The sequence below is a fragment of the Oxyura jamaicensis genome, chromosome 20, assembly GCF_011077185.1.
Source record: "Oxyura jamaicensis isolate SHBP4307 breed ruddy duck chromosome 20, BPBGC_Ojam_1.0, whole genome shotgun sequence".
Taxonomy (NCBI): Eukaryota; Metazoa; Chordata; class Aves; order Anseriformes; family Anatidae; genus Oxyura; species Oxyura jamaicensis.
The window spans coordinates 7,253,332-7,272,012 of record NC_048912.1 but is presented as its reverse complement, the minus strand read 5'-3'; the positions used below and the strand labels follow the sequence as shown (position 1 = coordinate 7,272,012).

At 51.8% G+C, this 18,681-nt stretch overlaps 1 long non-coding RNA gene across 3 annotated transcripts; it reads left to right on the top strand.

Moving 5' to 3' along the window:
* The first annotated feature begins 8,151 nt into the window (after nucleotides 1-8,151).
* LOC118176738 lies at nucleotides 8,152-17,565 on the top strand. Of its 3 annotated transcripts, XR_004755510.1 has the most exons (8): nucleotides 8,152-8,206; nucleotides 8,660-11,412; nucleotides 12,042-12,176; nucleotides 12,530-12,877; nucleotides 13,018-13,094; nucleotides 13,894-14,028; nucleotides 14,805-15,570; nucleotides 17,556-17,565. It is a non-coding gene; the product is annotated as an uncharacterized LOC118176738 (long non-coding RNA). The 3 variants fall into 3 exon arrangements; XR_004755509.1 differs by lacking the exon at nucleotides 17,556-17,565 and having other exon boundaries at nucleotides 13,894-13,930; nucleotides 14,428-15,701; XR_004755508.1 differs by lacking the exon at nucleotides 17,556-17,565 and having other exon boundaries at nucleotides 14,805-15,701.
* The last annotated feature ends 1,116 nt before the right edge of the window (nucleotides 17,566-18,681 follow it).

The window sequence follows — 18,681 nt, the reverse complement described above, 5'->3', positions numbered from 1 at the left end:
TTTTCCCCCAAAGACCTGTGCAGTGTCACCTTTTCCTGCCAGAGGCAGCAGAGCAAGCTTGTGACTGCGTCCATGTAACTAAAGACGGGGCGAGGACAACGATGCGGCCCCTCTTGCCAGGTAGAAGGATAGGAGCTGCTCCCAGCTGTATCTTAATGGGGTTAATTAGTGCCGACAGCATCAGCCCCAGAAGGACAGGCTGGGCTGATTTTGCCCAGGATGCAGGGTTTCTCCATCCCCAACCTGCAGAGGCAGTGTCCTGGCCATGGGGTCCCCAGCCCTGTGACTTTGCCACCCGCGCTGCCCAGGTGTCCTCCCCTGGGAAGGACAGGGTGTCCCCAGGTATTTGTTCTTCCCTCAGGTGAGCCACATGACGATATTGACTGTTAGTTAAGGGCTGCTTGTGGGAGTCAAGAGGTGGGAGGAGGAGCACATGGGAGTGGTGGAGCGAGGGGAGGTTACTGGGGATTTTGTGGCACTGGTGGAGGGGCGAGGAAAGTCTCCGGCCCTGGACTCTGACCTTCTCTGCAGCAGCTTCATGGCTTAAAGGAGTCAGGCCGGGCTTGATAACGTTTATCTGGGGTTTCGGGCTATACTGTTTAAAGAGCAATAAGCAGGGCCATGGTGGCTGGTCCACGTCATTGCTCTCTGGTTCTCCAGCACCACAAAGACTTTGCATACTGCCCTAACTGTTTTTGGATAAGAAAAGCACAAAAAGGGCAAAACCAGTAACTCATGCATATCACCTGGGCAAAGGAAAAGCAAACACCTTCAACCGTGGCAGGCTTGGGCTGTTCCTTTACCCTGTGGACACCGCGGTGCTACCGGTGTGGGGACAAGGGACAGCGCTGTGCTGGGTGAGGCAGGGGGTTTGGTTTGCACGGTGGTGGCTGGGCCAAGCAGGCAGCACTGCAGAGCCCGGGAGAGCTAAGGAGAGCCTTGAAGTACAGTGAGAAACCAGCTCCTTACGCACCGGCTCAAGCCGTGGGGGCAGCAGGCGGTCTCGAGGAAGGCAGTTCCCGGCAGCCACAAAGGCAGCGTCACACGCTCGGGAATCTCTTGCACAACCGCCCACGTCAGCCCGCCTGCGTGCTCGGCAGCGCGGCTGTTCCCAGGCAGGCAGGCGTGGAGCTGCTCTCCGTGGCCATAAAGCCGTGAGTCACCCTGCAAGAAGTGTCAAGTGTGGGGCCACCTGCCAGCGAGGTGGGGCCGGTCCTGCCCCCGAGGTGTCAGGGATGGGCAGTGCCTCTCTGGTGCACCCGAGCAAAACCGACGGCTCTGCTGCAGCTTGCGTTCACCCGTGGGACAAGGGACAGCCTGGGGACCAGGGATGGTGGGGGGTGATGTACCCCCCCTCCTGCTGCCCAGGGTCACTCCCAGGCGGTGAGGCTCCTGCCTGCCCCATATCTCATCCCATGCTCCTCTCCTCTTGATTGCATTAAAGCAGCTAATCTCGTTGTCGGGGTGATGGCCTGGGATCTATCGCAGGCTTGTGTGTGCTGGGGTCTTTGTTATCAGTAACAGCATCTTCAGCCCATGGCTGAGACCTAATCCCTTCACCTGAGCTGAGATCTTCATTTGACAAAGGAAATTCATTCATAATTTAGAGCTTCTTCTGTAGCTGGAAACTTTTCATGGGCGATTGAGCTGCCTGGAGGTGCCACAGCCCCCTGCAGCTAACAGCTGGACTGAGGGGTGGCACAGACTGGTTTACACAGGGCTTATTTCTGTTGTGATTAGAGCGTATTTAGAGGAGGGTCAAATTAACAAGAGACAGGGTTTACAGCAGCTGAAGGGGTCAGTAACTGCGTCTTTCACCAGCCGTGGGGGGACCCCATAGCTCCCGGAGGGGCTGGTGGGTCCCTAAATGCAAATCAGCTTTTTTGCCTGAGTTCCTGCCGAGCTGCTCCCTCTGCTTTGCTTATTCCCAACAGAAACAACTGCTTTGCTCTGCAGCTGTTCCCGGGGTGGCTGTATCTGCTGCCCCGGGCTTTCTTCTTGCGGGGGGGGGGGGGGCTGCCCACCCCAGGGTGGGCTCCTGCTTGTGCCCGGGGGGCTGCAGCCCCTCTCCTGGTCCCCAGGGCCCGGGGACCCCGGGCAGCTCCGGCGGAGAGCGGTGCGAAAGCCCCCCCTGGTGGCAGGCAGCGGCTGTCCCCGGCTGGGCGCTGTGGTGTGAAGGGGAGAAAATAAAAATAAATAAAAATAAAATGACCAAATTGCTCAGAGGACGCTGGTCTGCGAAAAACTATATCCAGTTCCAGCAAAGGGAGGGAGAAATTCCCAATTTTACAGAGACATTAAAAAATGCCAGTGAAAGCCACAAGGTGCCCAGGGATGCTGAGCGCCTTGTGGCCGAGTAGCTGTTGGGTTTTCTTTGGCGTGAGAGAGCCTGGCCTTGAAGGTGCTTGAAGATGCTCCCAGACAACCCCGTGGTGTTCCCCTGAGACCTCTGGTGAGTTATTCCCAGGCTTGCAGCTGCTGCTTGCTACTGAGAAGAAATCATATTTACCGCTTCTCAGCTGCTTAATTGCTTTCATATGTGGGGTGCCTGAGATGGAAATGGGCAATAGGGATCTCCCTCTTGCTGCACCTCCACTGAGCAAAACTGAGCCTGTTGTGGATTTCCTTGTCCCATGACTTAAGCCAGGGAAAGTTCTGAGCTGAAGAGAAACATATGTTTGCAGACTCTGATGTGATGTTTCATGTTCATGCTATTTTACCCTTCTGTTTAATCCTTTTCTCTATTAATATTTATCAACATAACATTTTTTTTCTTTTAAACAAAGTCAAAGTTTTGCTTTAAAGGAAAAAAACATTTTTCAAAGCTTGGAAATCTTTCAGGTCCCCCTTTCCTCCTCCTCCCCTGCTTGTTTTGGCCTTAACTACTGTCTATTTTTCATGAAAAATACTGTTCTATGGAAACATCAGATAAACTTTCCTAGCTCTAATGCTGTCAGCTTAGGAGAAGGGTGGTGTCACTGTGTTTCTCTGTAGCCCATAACCACTGGAGCGGTGGTTGTTTTTGTATGTTTGGTTTATTTTGACAGGATCTGAAGCTTTTACGGCAGCAATGCTGCCAGGTCTTTTGAGACCACGGGACCCCACTGTGTTTCTCTAGTACCACTGTGCCATACATGTGCTGGGAACAGGCAAGCAGGTGGGAAAGGTCCCTTGCTGCTTAAGGGTCTGCTGTGGGAAGACAAGGAGCTGCAAAGCCTCTGAGATCTGAGCTGGGAGTGCTCATGAGAGCATAAAAACACATGTCTATGTTTAAAAAACTAATAAAAATGGCTGACAGGTCAGGCTCAGAGGGTTGTAGTAAAGGGGTTGCATCAGGCTGGCAGCCAGTCACTAGCGGGGCTCCCCAGGCCGCCGTCCTGGTGCAGCCTCACCTTGAGCACGGTGCGCAGGGTTGGGTGCCAGAGTGTAAGAAGGACATAAAGCTAGTGGAGAGTGCCCCAAGGAGGGCTACAAAGATAGGGAAGGGTCTGGAGGGGAAGATGCATGAGGAGCAGCTGAGGTCTCTGGGTTTGTTCAGCCCCGAGCAGCGAGCAGAGCAGGCTGAGGGGAGCCTCATGGCGGCCTGCAGCTCCCTCACGAGGGGAGCGGAGGGGCAGGCGCTGAGCTCTGCTCTCTGGGGACAGTGACAGGACCTGAGGGAACGGCATGGAGCTGGGACAGGGGAGGGTCAGGCTGGGGGTTAGGCGCAGTTGGAGGCTCATGGCGCTCTGACACTGTTCGGACAAACTGGTGGAGGGAAGGAGGGAGCGGGGAGCTGTGTCTCAGCAGCTGTGTGGGCTCCTTGTGACAGCCCGGCTGCCCAGAAAGAGGTTGGCGGCCAGCTTGGGACAACCTGGGGGCAGCTGGGTGTTTAGAAAAGGAGGTGGGTGTTTCTGCAAGTCCCTTGAGTGTATCTGGAGAGCCTCCTCCCCTGGGGGAAGTTCACAAGGAGGAAAGTGTCCCTTGGAAAACCCCAGTGTCACAAAGGCCTAACTCGCATGTCCCCTGTACCCCACAAGAGCTGGTGGCCGGGGCTCCTGCCCGCCTCCCAGGAGCACTTTGTCCGACCAGGTGCAGGTCAGGATGCTGCAGATTTTTAACTTGATGCTGGAAGCCTTTCAAGTACTGTCTCCTCCTGAGACATCGCAGTTCATGTTTTTTGTAAGCATACAGCAGCATCGTGAAGCCTGATGGTGGTTTATGTTGGCAGATTCCTGGTGCCTTCACATATCCATCTTATGCAAGTTAGATGTGCATCAGTTCTTTGGGTTTTTCATGTTCTTATTTGGTAAACTTAGGTTAATGTTTGGGGAAACTCACACCAGAGCGGTCTGTGGGTATAAATCTCCTTTGAATGAATCCTCAGTGCCATTTTTTTTCAAACTAGATATTAACTGAGAGAGGTTTTTAGTTAATATAAACCAGAGAAAATTTATGACGACAAAAGATTGTCTTTTCCCCAACACTTCAAGCAATCTGTTGAAGTGTTTGTTTCCCGTGACTAAAGTCAGGTCAGAAACTGGGATTTTGTTCTTTGCTCAGTGGATTCCAAGTCCTGCTCTGGCAGGCCAGGAAAGTCCCTCAGCAGCTCCCTGCGCCAGCTTCAAGCTGTTCTGGGAGAAGTATGAAGGCTGACTTCAAACAGCGTGCAGCACTGAGTGGTGGTAGAGACCTTCTGACAGTCTGGTTTGTCTTTTGTTCTGCTTTGTTTCTTTGTTTGATTGATTTATTTTTCCTTCTTCTTTAGGAGATATTTGTTGCAAAGTGAGGTTCTGGATACTTCACTTCAGATGAATCTAAAACTGCAGAGCTCTCAGGGCGATGCTCTACTTCAGACCAACAGCTTCCCACAGTTTACTGATGAGTGTGTCTTAGGCTGGCTGTGACAACTGCGAAGCCCCGGCAAGAACACCTTCATGGTCCACAGCGCCTGTCAGCAAATGGCGTGACCTTGTGAGCTGAAGGCTGCTTAACCTTTTCTCTCCCCTGACACACACTGCTTCAATTTACCAAGGTTTTCTGTTTTTGTGGTAACAGAGAAGCACTGCTCAGTGCTCAGCAGTGTGGCAGGAGGGTCCCTCTCTGGCTTCCCAAGCAGAGACCTCCACCTCAGAGCAGCCATCTCCTTGCAGTCTGGCATCCTGGCAGGGTTCGCTCACCAACCCACAAGAGGCTGCTGAGGCATCTGAGGCACAGGCAGCACTTCTGCCTCCCACTCATGACCAGTGCAGCCCCATCACGCGGGATGCCCAGGTTCCCCACGCATGGCCAAGGCCTGGCCCCATGCTGGCAGCAGCTGATGGGGAGGAGATGTCCAAGCCCTGCCCAGAGTCTTCTCAGGGCCAGCTCCTGGCTGGGTGCAGCGGGTGTCAGGGAGAGGAGAGCACCCACTGCCCCCAGACCTGTGCATGCTGCAGCCTGGGCATTGCTCTTGCTCTTTCTGCTTTGATTCCTTCAGCTGCAAAGCTCTAGAATATTTACATTGTTTTTTACTCCCTCACAGAGTATATACAAGGCTGGTGATAACCTTATGTTATGCCTGAAGGGCCAACCAAAAATCCACCGTGATGTGGTGAAGGCTTCTCCCATTGATCTGAAGATCAGGGGAGGAGGGAGAGGTCTGTAGCCTGCAGGGTCAGGAGGAAGAGAGCAAGTAACTCTTTTGAATTGCCTGCACTCGTTATCCACCTTTGTAATAACCCTGTAGTAACCTCCCTGCCGGGGAGAATCTGCTTCAGGACAGTCACTGGAGGAGATTGATTCGGCATCGAGTTGACTCTCTACCACTTTGTTCTTTTTTTGGCCTGACCTCAGCAAATGCACCTTCCCAGGTGACATTGTGCTGCGTGGGGACTGACTCTCATCCCAGGACAAACTCGCTCAGTTCTTTCACATCTCCAGCAGTTCGTGTGTAATCTACAGAAAGAAGAGATACATTTTCTTCCTAATGCATGACCAAGTCTGCTTGCTTGAAGCATGAATAATTAAAGGCCCACATGCATCTATATAAGCCTATATTTTAACTAAAAAAGCATCCCCCTCCTTGAAAATTTAGGCAGCTAAGGTGGCATTGTGCTTACCAAAAGAGGATGAATTATTTATATGATACGCTCTGCTTTTTAAATTACTTGGGTTTAATGTACTGCATAGGCACTCTATATTGATAACAATGCTATTCTGCTTCCACTTAATCATCACAATTTCATTTCTTTATTAACAAGAACAGAAATACCCAGAGCTGGCTGATCAGATGCTGGTGCTGCTGTTGGACTGCATGCCCCAACCCATGTTCATGCTTTCACACCGCAATAATTGGGTTTTTGCTCTGAGAGGCTGATCTGTGGACCTCAGCAGTACTTGGCACTGCAACCACAGCCAGCAGTTCCTAAAGGTCACAGGGCAGGGTGCTGCTGGTCCAAACTCCGAAAAACCAAGCACTGCTTGTGCTCAGGGATCTTGGTATAGCCAGTCCCAAATATTCAAACAGCCTGCATCAAAATTGCCATTAAGAACTCCACAGCCACCCTGCTGCTTGTGCACCAGAGCGGCGGCATGTGTCATGCCAGCAGTGTTGATGCTGATTTGTGTTTTGGCATCTGCACTGTGTGGGGGTTCTGCTGGTTCCAGCTTGTCTTATTAGCCCTGATTCCTTTTGGGTGTTTATTTTTAGGGTAATCCCTGCAGCTTTTTGGCTTATTTTCTTTCTCCTAAAGCATCCTGCAGCTGTGGCAGCAGCTCAAGGTGAGTCAGGAAGAGCAGCTGGAAACAGGCAGGAGAAGCTGCAAGGAGAGACGTGGATGTGGCCAGGAGAAGCTGGGCAGTTTGGCTGTTCTGGGCTGGGGCAGCTCTTTGTGCCCTTCAGTTCCTGGTAGTGCAATCCTCTGAGCCTTTATTTACAATAATTGGATTTACCAGAAATGAAACCTTTTGGACAGCTTAGGAGAGCGTTCAAGTCTGTAGTTGTTGTGCTACGGCATGGTCAGCATTGCTCTGTGCTGAGCCACCTCCTGGAAGAAATCACAGCCCTGAAGATAGGGCATGGTTAGGAGCAAGGTTTTGGACAGAGTTGGGTAGATGCAAACTCTGGGGCTTTGACTTGTTTCTTTTCCTTCTCATTTGGACTTGGAATAGGAAGTTACCCAAACCAGTAAAGGTTGTGAGCTAATAGCATAGAAAGGCTATTTCAGACAAATTAATTCCTTTATTTATTTTTGTGTGTGTGTGTGTATGTGACAATTTTAAAATATTTTGATTTAAAATCTATTTAATTTTCTGGTTTAGCTTTATTTTTATTTATTTATTTTTAATGTATTTGTAATTCAAATCACTTTCTGAACTAGCAAGCCTGTTTTTTTCCTAACCTGCCTGCAGCAATGTGGGGACCCTTGTCAATGTTTCCTCACAACAAAAAGCACCCAGCTGCTGCTGGGAGTCATTTGAAATCCTCAGTTTTAACCTGAAAGCCTTAGGATTAAAAATAGCAGTTGTTTTCCTTGACACACATCACAGGACACAGCTCTCTAGTGGTCACCCTCATAATCGCCACCAGTACAAAAGGGGAGGAGATGCTTCCCAGGTGATGGGGCAGGGGTGGGCTCCCCGTGGGGTGGTTGGGGCCCTTGCTCCCACTTGTGCTGTCCCAGGCTGAGCGAGGGCTGCGAATGGAACTGCTTGGGCTGCAGCCTGCACCCTACACCGCACCATCAGGGCAGGAAGCAGCAGCCCCTGAGGGCAGCAGAGGCTCCTTGAAGAGGAATATCTCTGAATGGCCATCCTAATTCTCCCGTCCTGCTATTTTTGTCTGATTCCCAGCAGATAAGGAAAGCAAGTCCTTACTCCTCTACAAGAGCCTTTTTGGAACTGAAAACTGCTACCCTCATTTCTATGCTTTTCCATTTCCATGAGTGAATGGACCCCCTTCCCTCCATCTCTCCCTAGGGGCTGTCTCTGGTCACTCCTGTTGCTGCCTTCTGGGCTCTGCCAGCTGGGCCCCATCTTTCTTGATGACCACTGCCCACAGCTGGATGCAGGATAACAGCTGAGCCTTTAGCAACGGGAGAGGGAAGGTTTACTTTGTGTGTCTCGCATACAAATTTGCTGTTTATAAATTCCAGCAAGATAGGTGAAAAAAAGGGGGGGGGGGCCCCCAGAAAATACAATGTCCTGGTGGCCCTCAAGATTTGGACACAGTGGAAATGAGGACCATGTAAGTACACAGATAGAGGTGTGGATGAAATGTAGGCTTTGACCAGTCAGACAAAGGAAAGTGAGCTGGGGTGAGCAGCACAAGGAGCAGACTGCTGCTGGTGTGCGTGTGAGCCGCAGGCTCACCCTGGTGAGGACTAGTGGTGGGTACAGGAGGAGGGGTTCATTCCCCCCATCCTGCTGGGATGCACCCAGTAAGCACCTGGGGAGCTATGTGGTCATCTCTTCTGGGGACACGTCATGTGTGGTTGGTCTTGCTGGTGGCTCCCAACCCCTGGGGGCTCCGAGCAGCCCACAAGCTGAGGGGGTCTGAGCCTTCCAGCTGCTTGGCTCAGCTTTCAGAGCCTGCACCTGTGGGCATGCCTACTCAGGCTGTTCTTCTCAGCTGCTTTCCACCTCTGGAGGAAAAAGCTTCCTGTGAAAGGATGAGTTGTGTTTTTTGTCTCCCCTTCAGCCCAAGCGTCAGGCAATGGGCTGGTAACTTCTGCAGAGTTGGGCTCTGCCGAGGGGACAGCGGGAGGCGAGCGGAGCATCCTGGTGGTGGCTGGAATCCCTGTCACCATAGCGACCGGAGGCAGTCCTTAAATATAGATGCGGTTCTTCCCCGTACCCTCGCTGTCCTTTTGTCTGTAACAGAGCAACAAATGGGCTCGACTTCCTTCTGCATGCAACCTGATGGAGCCATGAAGGTCAGAAATGTGCCAGCTTTATGGTTTTATAAGCCCTGCCACGTGCAGTGTTTGAGGCAGAGACCCACTGATAGTGGGTTTGGTCCTGCTCCATTCACTGCTCCGTGTGTGCACTCCAAGTGCTGTTTGAGCCCGGTGAAAATCCTCAGATGGGTTGGGCTGAAAGAAAGAATCCATTAGCAAGGCTGGAAATCACTTAATTCCTGCAGCTCCTGGAGGAGATGCCCCATTTTGCAGCAAAGGCTAGGGATGAAGTGAGCATCCTTGCTCTTGCGTGGCCCCAGCCAGGCTTCCCGTGCTGGCACGGGTGGCACAGCCGTGCAGGAAGGTCGTGCTTGTGATTTCCAGGCTGTTCCTGCGGGGCAGAGATGTCTCTTACCAGGGCTGCCAGCTGCTGCTGCCCCTGCTGTTGAGGTCTGTGACTTCCATGGCTGTGAAGTGGAGCACCTGACCCCCCAGCATGAAATGGGTTCTCTCCTGACGATGCTGTGCTGATGGGAAATGTTTTAGGGGCTTTGTGGTCTTTCACAGGCTGTAAGTATGCACCCAAAGAGGTTTCTGGGAGGAGATGGCACTGTATTGAGCAGTAAGGAGGGACTGAGATCCAGCTCTTGGAAGCTGAAGCTAGACAAAATGAGACCAGCACTAAATGTCCATTGTTAACAGCCTCATTGACCACTAGATTGGTGAACTGAGAACACTCTTGTTACCATGAAGTTCAAGTTATTACGGGGGATAGAAAGCACAGCAGCTGCTCCCTGCTGCCGGCCTGCTCCCTGCAGCAGCTCTGTGTGTGCCCCGGGTCCCACTCTGCTGCCCCAAGAGCTCTGCCTGCTCTTTGCTGGGGCACATCCCCATTGTTTTTACTGGTTTCCAGCTTTTTTTTTTTTTTTTTTTTTTTTTTTTTTCCCTCCGGGGTCTTCCTCCCTGTGACACCCTGCTGCCGTCCCCTCTCCCTGAGCACCAGCAGAGTGCTAAGTGTCAACGAACGCATGCTGTGTGCCACGCAGGGGCTGGCTGCACCAGCACCGGACTGAACAGCTGGGCCAGGACGTCGCTGGCATCAGGAATTTAAACCTGACGGATTCCTCGGTGCGAACGGTGCAGGGAAAGCAGATCTCTAGGCGGGAGGAGTGGCTCAGTACCGCAGCGTGCTGTGGGAAGCAGGAGTCAGCGTGCGTGCTGCAGAGGCGCGGGCAGGCAGGAGCATCCCGCAGTGTGCAGTGAGCCTGCGGAGCGCTGCCCTCATCCTGCTGCAATTCGTGTGCACCCAGCCCAGGGGCAACTCCCATGCACCCACCTGAAGCCCCTGCACCCTCCCTGCAGTGCTGAAACCCCTTAGGCTGGGAAAAATCATAGCGACTAAAATTCACCGAATGCCTTTGGTATCTCCGGTGTGTGACTACGCACCAAACCCACCTGTTAAGGTTGTTCATTCCTCAGCGCTCTGCACAGGTTCTTTTAGAAATTCACACTTTTTAATTAAATACGGGGTTTTACGCCATAGATCAGGAAGAGTCCCCAAACTACAGGAATTATTTACTGGTGCAGTATAGTGGGAAAGCTCCCGGGTTCCTGGCTTCACTGTAGCATAGTTTCATTCTGTTAGCTAAATCGTTGTAATTTCATTGTTAGCTTATTATATTAGAAGGGTATTCGGGCCACAAAACCAAGTGACTGATTAATTTGATTTGCTGAATTTAAGGTTTTCCCGTAAAATCCTAGTTCTTCTCCCTTGTTCATCTGTGGAGAAGTGCAATCTGGATCAAGTTTATTTTTTGTTGTATTTTTTTTTTTTTCCTCTTAATAACAGTCCTGTCTCTGTTAGTATTGGGTACTTTTCTCTTGATCTAGTCACTGAAAATGGCTAATTTTCCTGAAATTGTCTTTGATTCCTACTAGAGCCCAATAATCAGCATGGAAAATTCCAACCTGAGCAGTGTTAATTTTGGCAAAACCTGAGTACAAAAGAACTCTGGTGCATCAAGCATCAGATGCACCTGTTAAATGCAGCCGTAGGAGGCTGCTCTTGTGAACCAGCTGTTTTCTGGTTTCAGATTTATTTTCCTCCTGCTGACCTCTTCTGATTTGGAGCTGAAAGACTTTGGGTTACAAATCCTAGGTTTTAACAAGGGAAGATCTGTCTTTGGGATGTTACAGCCGGAAAAGGATATCATGGCTCAACGTGAACTGAAAGCTGAGTAGAACATCAAGGACTTGCCTTCCATTAGCCGGTCATCTTCTGCTTCTCTGTAAGGTTGTTCAGGATTGCCACAGGGCTGGCTTCAAACCCAACGAGTGCACTGATCAGTCCGCTGGGGAGGAGAACTGGCAGCAGAAAATGGCACTCAGAATACCAGCGCTGTACGCCTGCTGTGTACCTGTGAGCCTGAAGCTTTAATGCTGCACGGCAGTGGGTGCCTGGGGGCTCCAGGGTCCTTTTTAGTAACTGAACACTGGGTGTGCCAAAGTGAGCTGCATCACGGAGACACATTTCAGGGGAAAATGTAGCTGTCAGGTAGGTTTGCACACTCACCCATGCAGAGGAGTGATGTTCCTTGATGGCAACGTCACAAGGGGGGACTGAGGGCAAGGTGCTGTGGGGTGACTCAGCATCACCACTGTGTGTACGAATATTGTTGCAATATTCACCTGCTGGAAAAATTGTCCTGTTGGGCTTTGAGCTCCCAGCCCATGCAGTGCTGGCCCAGGGGACCTGCACATCTCTGGACTGCAGCGTTCCTGCTGACACCTTGCTCTCTTGGGGTGCTCCTTCGGGGTCTGTAAAGGCTATGTTTAAACATGGAAACGGTGAGCACCATGGCACAAAGCTTGCCGACGGTTTTGCTTGTATCTACAAAGTCGATCCCTGTGACTGGATGAAAAATGTGCTGTAGTCCATTATTATTAATGCTGGAGCACCACGTTTCCTGGATCAAGGAGATGGCTGGGAGACTCCATCCCAGACCGCACTGCACAGACTTGTAAAGCTCTGTACTGAAGTTCCTGGGATGGTTCCCTAGATGTTACTGCTTGTTTGTGCTTCTTCCTACCCTGATTATTTTTTTTCCCAACAGGAACACTTGTTTTAGCCGTTTTCTTACGAAATTTAACTGGTCTGTCTTGGTTTACTAAATTAAAATCCAGGAAGATTGATGCTTTAGGAACAGACAGCAAGAGCTGCTATTCACAGTGCTGATTCTGACTGCAGCAAGATGTCTGGTGCACACCGAAAAATGCAGCACCCCCTCTGGGCACACACAGGTGCAAGTGGCAGGCTCGGTAAGTGACCCCAAGGGCAGTGTCCCCAGTGTCACCTGCTCAGTGTCAGGACATATTGTCCCCATGCAACCTTATTTGGGCTCTCAGCACGGTTGTGGATGGACACACATCCCACGGGTTCCTTCACATGGCTTCTTAGGGGAGTTTTGGTGGCCGCAGGGGGGAGCTGCCAGCAGCCAGCCCTGGGGCAGCAGGAGCGCCGAGCTATCTGCAAGCCATCATTACGCAAGTTTTAAGTTAATTTAGTTTTTATTACTGAGCACAATACTTGCATACTTCCTTCTGGGTAATAAATGCAGGTTTGAAAACCGTGCTTTTTATGAGGCATCTTTATTAGAATCCCTTGTCTGCAGTGTTCCTGGGGGCTACTAGCTTCTCTAAATGGGACGGCAGCTGCTGGCAGCCTGGGCATTTCCTCTTGGAGGCAGCGTGAGCCCCTGGGACTCGCTCAGCTCCTGGAGATGCTGCCATCCGTGGCTGTCAGGACATGGCAGTGAAGCACAAGGCAGGGAATGACTGCGCAACCACACATGGTACCCCAAAAACCAGTGCACTTTTAACCAGAGACAGCTCTGGGCAAGGTGAGCGAAGATCGCACGCGAACACAGAGACTGGGGAGGAGGTTGTGGTGTGCTGCTGAGCAGAGGAATTTAATTAACCTCCTCTGTTGATTTGGATGGAGAACTGCCTTCTCTTTTCACGTGTGAGTGGAAAAAATATCGTCTGAAGAGCAGCCGTCTGGTGGCCAAGCGAGCACCAGGGCGGGCTCGGTTCACTCCCCCCTGGTTTCCCAGGGCAGGACGGGGCTGACCTTTGTGACCATGCCAGGGAACTGAGGCAGGGCAAAGGAGCCCAGGGAAACTGGTGAGAGCATCTCCACCTTCCTGGCATCCCCCAGCACACAGGGTGATACAGAAGGTGAGCGAGGGCTGGAGAAGCTTCCAGCAAGCACCCACGGGCAATGGCTGCTTGCTCTGCAGATGTGAGGGTAGGTGAGAAGCTTGGGAGTTTGCTGGGAAATTCTGATTTAGCATGACGTCAGATGGTATGGAATACCCCTTTGGCCAGTTTGGGTCAGCTGTCCTGGGTTTGTCCCCTCCCAGCTTTTGCTGCACCCCCAGCCTGCCCGCTGGCAGGACAGAGCGAGGAGCTGAAAAGTCCTTGGCTTAGTATAAGCAGTGCTCTGCAGCAATTAAAACATCAGCATGTTATCAGCACTCTTCTCATCCTAATCCAAAACATAGCACCCTACCAGCTACTAGGAGGAAAAATAACTGTCCTAACTGAAACCAAGACACTGGGGCATAACAGCTTGAACTCAGGGCCTTTTAAGTTTTGCGTTACACAGGCTGGGTATTTAATATTTAATGTACAGAAAAAGACAAAGGCGGGTAGCTGACACCTCTCTTCAAATAGAAATCTATTATGGTAATCTCGAAGCAGGTCTGTTATTGGTATCACTTCACTTGCTGCAGTGGCTTGATGTCAGTGCCAGGAGCAGGGAAGGCAGCCTCATTTGCCAGGTGCCAGAGGAAGGGGAGGGTCAGAAGCTTGCAGTCTGAAAGGAGGAGGAGGAGGAGGAAGGACACAGGGCAGGAGTGGCCCTGGTGCAGAAGTGCTCCCGAGCACGGTGACTTTCCCCAGCTGGTGACAGCTGTGACCTAGGTCAAACAGGGCATCATCTTACAAACAGGTGACATTAATTTGTCCTCAACAGGTGCAGCTGAGTCCTGCTGAACATCCCTCCAGGCCTGGTGAGAATACAGGTAGTGACTTCCAGCCGGATCCTCTGCCCTCCTTGCAGAAGGAAGCTAATGGGTTCTGTGGAAAAGATGCACTGCGATTGCTTTTGGTGAATGCTTTCTTTTCTGCAAAAACTCTTAATTCTGCGTTATTGTGAGGAGATTGGACAGCAAAATGCTTTTCACAGCACTCCATTGCCAGGAGTTCAGAGATGACAGTAAATCTCCATTTCTAAGCCATTGCACTTTTTAGATATTTAATCACCCTGAAAAATGACTGTCTCAACAGAGCAGGGATGTTGTACTAAAGGTTTTGCTGCAAGGCGCTGGGGAGTGCTGGTGCCTAAATTTGAAGCAGATGGGGGTGGGAGGTGATGGTGGATCAGATCCTCTTCATGCTGAAGGTGTTGAGCAGGGCTCTCTGCTCTCTGGACAAATTCTCATTGCTGGGGTATTTAAAAAAAAAATAAAATCAATAAAAATATGCTTTACTCTCTCTTCATTTCCAGCTGAAAAACAACTTGAACAGTGAACAAAGCACCAAAAGAAGAAGCACAAGAAAGGGCCTGAGGCTGCATACCCCGAGGAGGAGGAGAAACTTCCCTGCACCCTCAGCGAGGGGCCACGCGAGCATCAGTAAAGGTGATCTTAAGAGCTCCATCCTCAGCATTTTCTCCCTGCTAACTCCAGATAATGCCTTGGTCCACTGCTGGCATTTCCCCATCCTGTGGCCAGCACCAAAACGTGGACCTGCAGTACCCTCCGTCGGGCACCGCGGCGATACCAGCTCTGCTCAGCACCCTCCTCTCCAGCTGAGTCCTGGGGAGCAGAGCTGCACTTTTGGTAGGTTATCGCAGTGTTTTCATTTTGTAGGCTTACCTCCCAGTTTGTTCTGTTTGGTAGGGAGCATTGGGTGTTATTCCCCTGCAGCCCTCGTGCCTACAGCAGAAGGGAAGGTTTAGAAGAGCTCATTGGAATTCACAGGGAGTGGCGAAGTCCCATGTGAAGAAGTTTAATCTGAGCCAGCCTTTGAGAATGGCTTATTGCAGCCTTCTGCATCACCCACAAACACTGTAGGGAAAAACAGGGAAGGAGAGCAGTGTTAGATAAGCTGCTTTAAAATGATCTTCATAATCCTGCAAATTAAAATTTATTTTATTAAATACCCATTACAGATGCAAAATAACCCAAGAAAGGCTGGAAGTGACCCTCCCCACAGGCAATTCATGGTAGTCCTGCAGCTGCAACTGGCTGTCACCGAAACAACAGATCTCACCCCTCCAAGGAGCCAGCCCTTGGTGGCATGAGATGCCCAGCCTTGCCTGGGGGACCTGCCCAGGGCAGCCTGTCTCCCCGGCACAAGCCATAACATTAATACTTGCTTGAAATTAGATGTGAGGGCTGCCCCCCGAGATACTTTGCAGCCATTGACATGGGGCTTTCCAACCCCCTTGCAGCTCCAGCATTTATTGCTGTCGAGTGGCACAACAGGAAGGAAGAGGACAAATGGAGCAGGGGATGGCCAAGAAGGGCTGGTATCATGCAGGGTTTTCAAAACTTGCCCATTTGCTGCAAGTTCCTTGTAAAAGATGAGCAAGAGAAGGCTTAGAATGTTGGGTTACACCATCAGCTTTATTCTCACCAAAGTGCCTGTCTCACAGAAGCTCTGCCGAGAAGCGTGCCCCCCATCAGCTGCATGTGGCAGCAAGGAGGCAAAGCATCTTGGCCACGATCACCGAGGGATCTCTCCTAGAATTTAGAGTACATTTAGCTGCTCATTCATCCACCACCCCACGCAGCTTTTGGCAGGTTGCTTTAATCCTCCCCTGTCTCAATTTCCCTTGGTATAAAGGGGGATATTGTGGTATTTGCCTCCCAGGAAACATCCGAAACTGCTGGCTGGCTGCAGAGTTCTTTCAGGGTCACAGATTGAAGAGCAGAGCTGTTCTTACTCATTACCCTGACAAAACCAGCCACGCTTCAGGATGGCTTTACTCCAGCATTAGACCCCAAAGGAGATTGTAGCTGTGGGCTGAGCTGGGTGTATGGATGGAAACTGGGCAGCAACGAGGGCATGCAAGAGCTGTGGATGTTTTGCCCACCCTGAGCTGCTGCTGAAAAGGTGATAGTTGGAAATCACAGACTCATAGGCCCCTCTTCTGCCCTGCAAAGCCCTCCCCAGCAGGCAGGGAGCCCCCAAGGGACCCGGCTGGAGCTCCCTTGCAGCGCTGGCTGTGTTTGCTTTGACCATGCAGGGAAGGTGCTGCCAGGGACTGGAACAGGGAGCTCGTGAGCAGCCCCAGCTGCTAGTTGTGCTGCTGAGGTTCTTGTTGCCAAAAGCCTTTCCTGAAGCAGCCGTGCCAGCACAGTCTCTTGGAGCAGGAGCTGGGCTCCCCATTCCCCCTACTGCTCTTTCCCAGCACTGCTGCCCCCGGAGCAGGCGAGGGCTCCCTGCTGCCTGCCAGCAGGCTGCTTCTCCGAACCGCTTAGAACACCCAGGCTGCCTCCAAGCCAGAGTGAGGAGCATCATCCATCACCTCTGGTGACAAACACTGCTGTGTTTGCAATGTTTATCTAGTCCCAGTCCTCCCAGCTGTGTCTTCTGCTCAGCGCTGGAGCTCCACGGAGCTGCCTGGCCTCAGCAGAGGCCTGGCTCTGCCTGCAGGCAGCGTGGGGCTGGCACAACTCAGCCCCCAGGGCTGTAAATGTGCACTGCTCAGGGGTGTAAGTGGCCACAGGGCCACATGTACTCCCCAGCAGCTGGGTGCAGAGTGCCTGGGAGGGCCTGGTGCTTGGTCAACCCTCCAAGGGGTCACTGCTCCACCACGGCTAGAACCAGCCAAAGGCTCTGGCTTTGCTGCCTTCCCCCCGACGGGTGCTGGGGTGACAAATAGGAGCCTCCAGCCCCCCGGGGCCTAATCAATCCCCAGCTGCTGAATAATACAGCAGGTCAAATTGCCTTACAGAATTCGGTGCTTAAAGCTGAGTGTTAGGTAAATTATTACAGGCGGCTGCTTTCCCTCTGCGCCAGCCCTGCCTGCACAGCACAAGCTGGGAGGATAAAGGGTCCTCCCCAGGCCCACCACGGGGTGCAGGGGACAGCAGCACCCCTGTGCCACCTGCCCCAGGACCAAGCACTGCTGCAGGGCCCCAGGATTCAGCCCGTGGCACTGACAGCTAGGAGAAAATTGCTTAGATCATTTTGCAAAGTCCCTAGCAGAGAGGTGACAGGGACAAATTGCCCCGCTGTAGGCATTTATTCCTCAACCAGCAGAAAAGCCTGGGCATTTTGCCTCCCTGAAATAATTGTCTTTGGCACAGGGGGGATCTGCTGGAGCTGTCCTTGGGGAGAGGAGCAGCGCTGTGTGCTCATGGTCGGAGAGTGCTGAGAAGCTGGTTAAGAGCTGCAAGGGAGGAAATGCACGTCCTGGGAGGGGCAGGAAGCTGGAGCCAACAGGGATAACTCCGAACGTGCTTTGGGAACCTGAACCAGAAAGTTCTCTGCCCCCCGTTTGTACAGGTGTGTTTCTGGCCCTCTTCCCAGAGCAAACAGCCTGGCCGGCCCCAGGAAGGCAGGGGCACAGCTCTGCCTGAGCCCTGCTCACAGTGGGGTGAGGGGAAGCCTGCCTGGCACCAGGAGTCTCTGCTGTGACTTAGGGCACCCCTGGGGCTTCACAATGTGTCTGAGAAGTTTGGACAAGCTGAAAACATCACATCCTTGCGCAACAGGGTTCCCACGTGGCTACTGCTTTCCCAGCGGTCTGGGAGCGGTCTGCTCTCACCTCTCCTTTCTCTTCCACATCTGAGTCTGCAGAGACTTTGCCTACTGCCAAGGAGAGTTTGCCCTCTGCTCCTGGTGCCTGCTGAGATCTCCCTCCACATCCAGCTTTTGCAGACACCCAGCCCCACAGCTCAGCCCTCCCAGACCCTTTGATGCTTCTCTGAGGACCCCAGAGAGCTGGCAGAGCTGAGACCCTGCTTTTTGCACCAACTGCTGTGAACTTACAGATATAAAAGAACAATTCAGGAAAGGCTTCCTCATATTATGGCGTGAGCTGGGGTAGTAGAGGGCAAGGTGAACAGTGGAGCACAGGGACAGGCTGAGGGACAAGAGAACCTTGCTACCAAACCTTCCCCAGGCAGGCAGAGCCTGCTCCCCCTGCAGCACCGTGGGCTTGCAGCTACAGCCAAAACCCTCCTAAAAGGGCTTTCAGCAGCAGAGAATGTAACAATGATGGAGCCCCGCTGTTCCTGACACTGCCATCCAAGCTCTGCATGGGTTTTCCAGGGAGGGCATGGCTCTTTAAGGTTCATTTTTGGACTGCATTTTGCTATCAGCTTCCAGCATTTTTCTCTGGTATTCCAATATTTTCATGCTCCTGGGCTCTTGGTAGCACAAGCACTGTGCACCACACATCCCCGTTCTTTTGGCGCTTTTCAGCACTTGTTACAGACCTCTGCCAAGAAACCTGATAATTCTTTTTCCCCTTTTAAGGGAAAGGATCTGAGACTATAAAAGAAAATGTCCATTATATCCAACGTGGCTGGAAAGAAAATCCCTGAAAATGAAGGGAATCCTCAAAGGGATAATAGGAAATAATAGGAAACACGCCGTAACTGAGACAGCTCGTTGTGTGCGGCTGTCGTTCCGCTCACAAGTACAAGTACAGGGCCCCGGGGCTGCGAGAACAATATGGGTGATTGTGACATCTTCTAGCTCCTTGTAGAACATGAAAACCAGCATCCCCTCAGCATGGGGAATC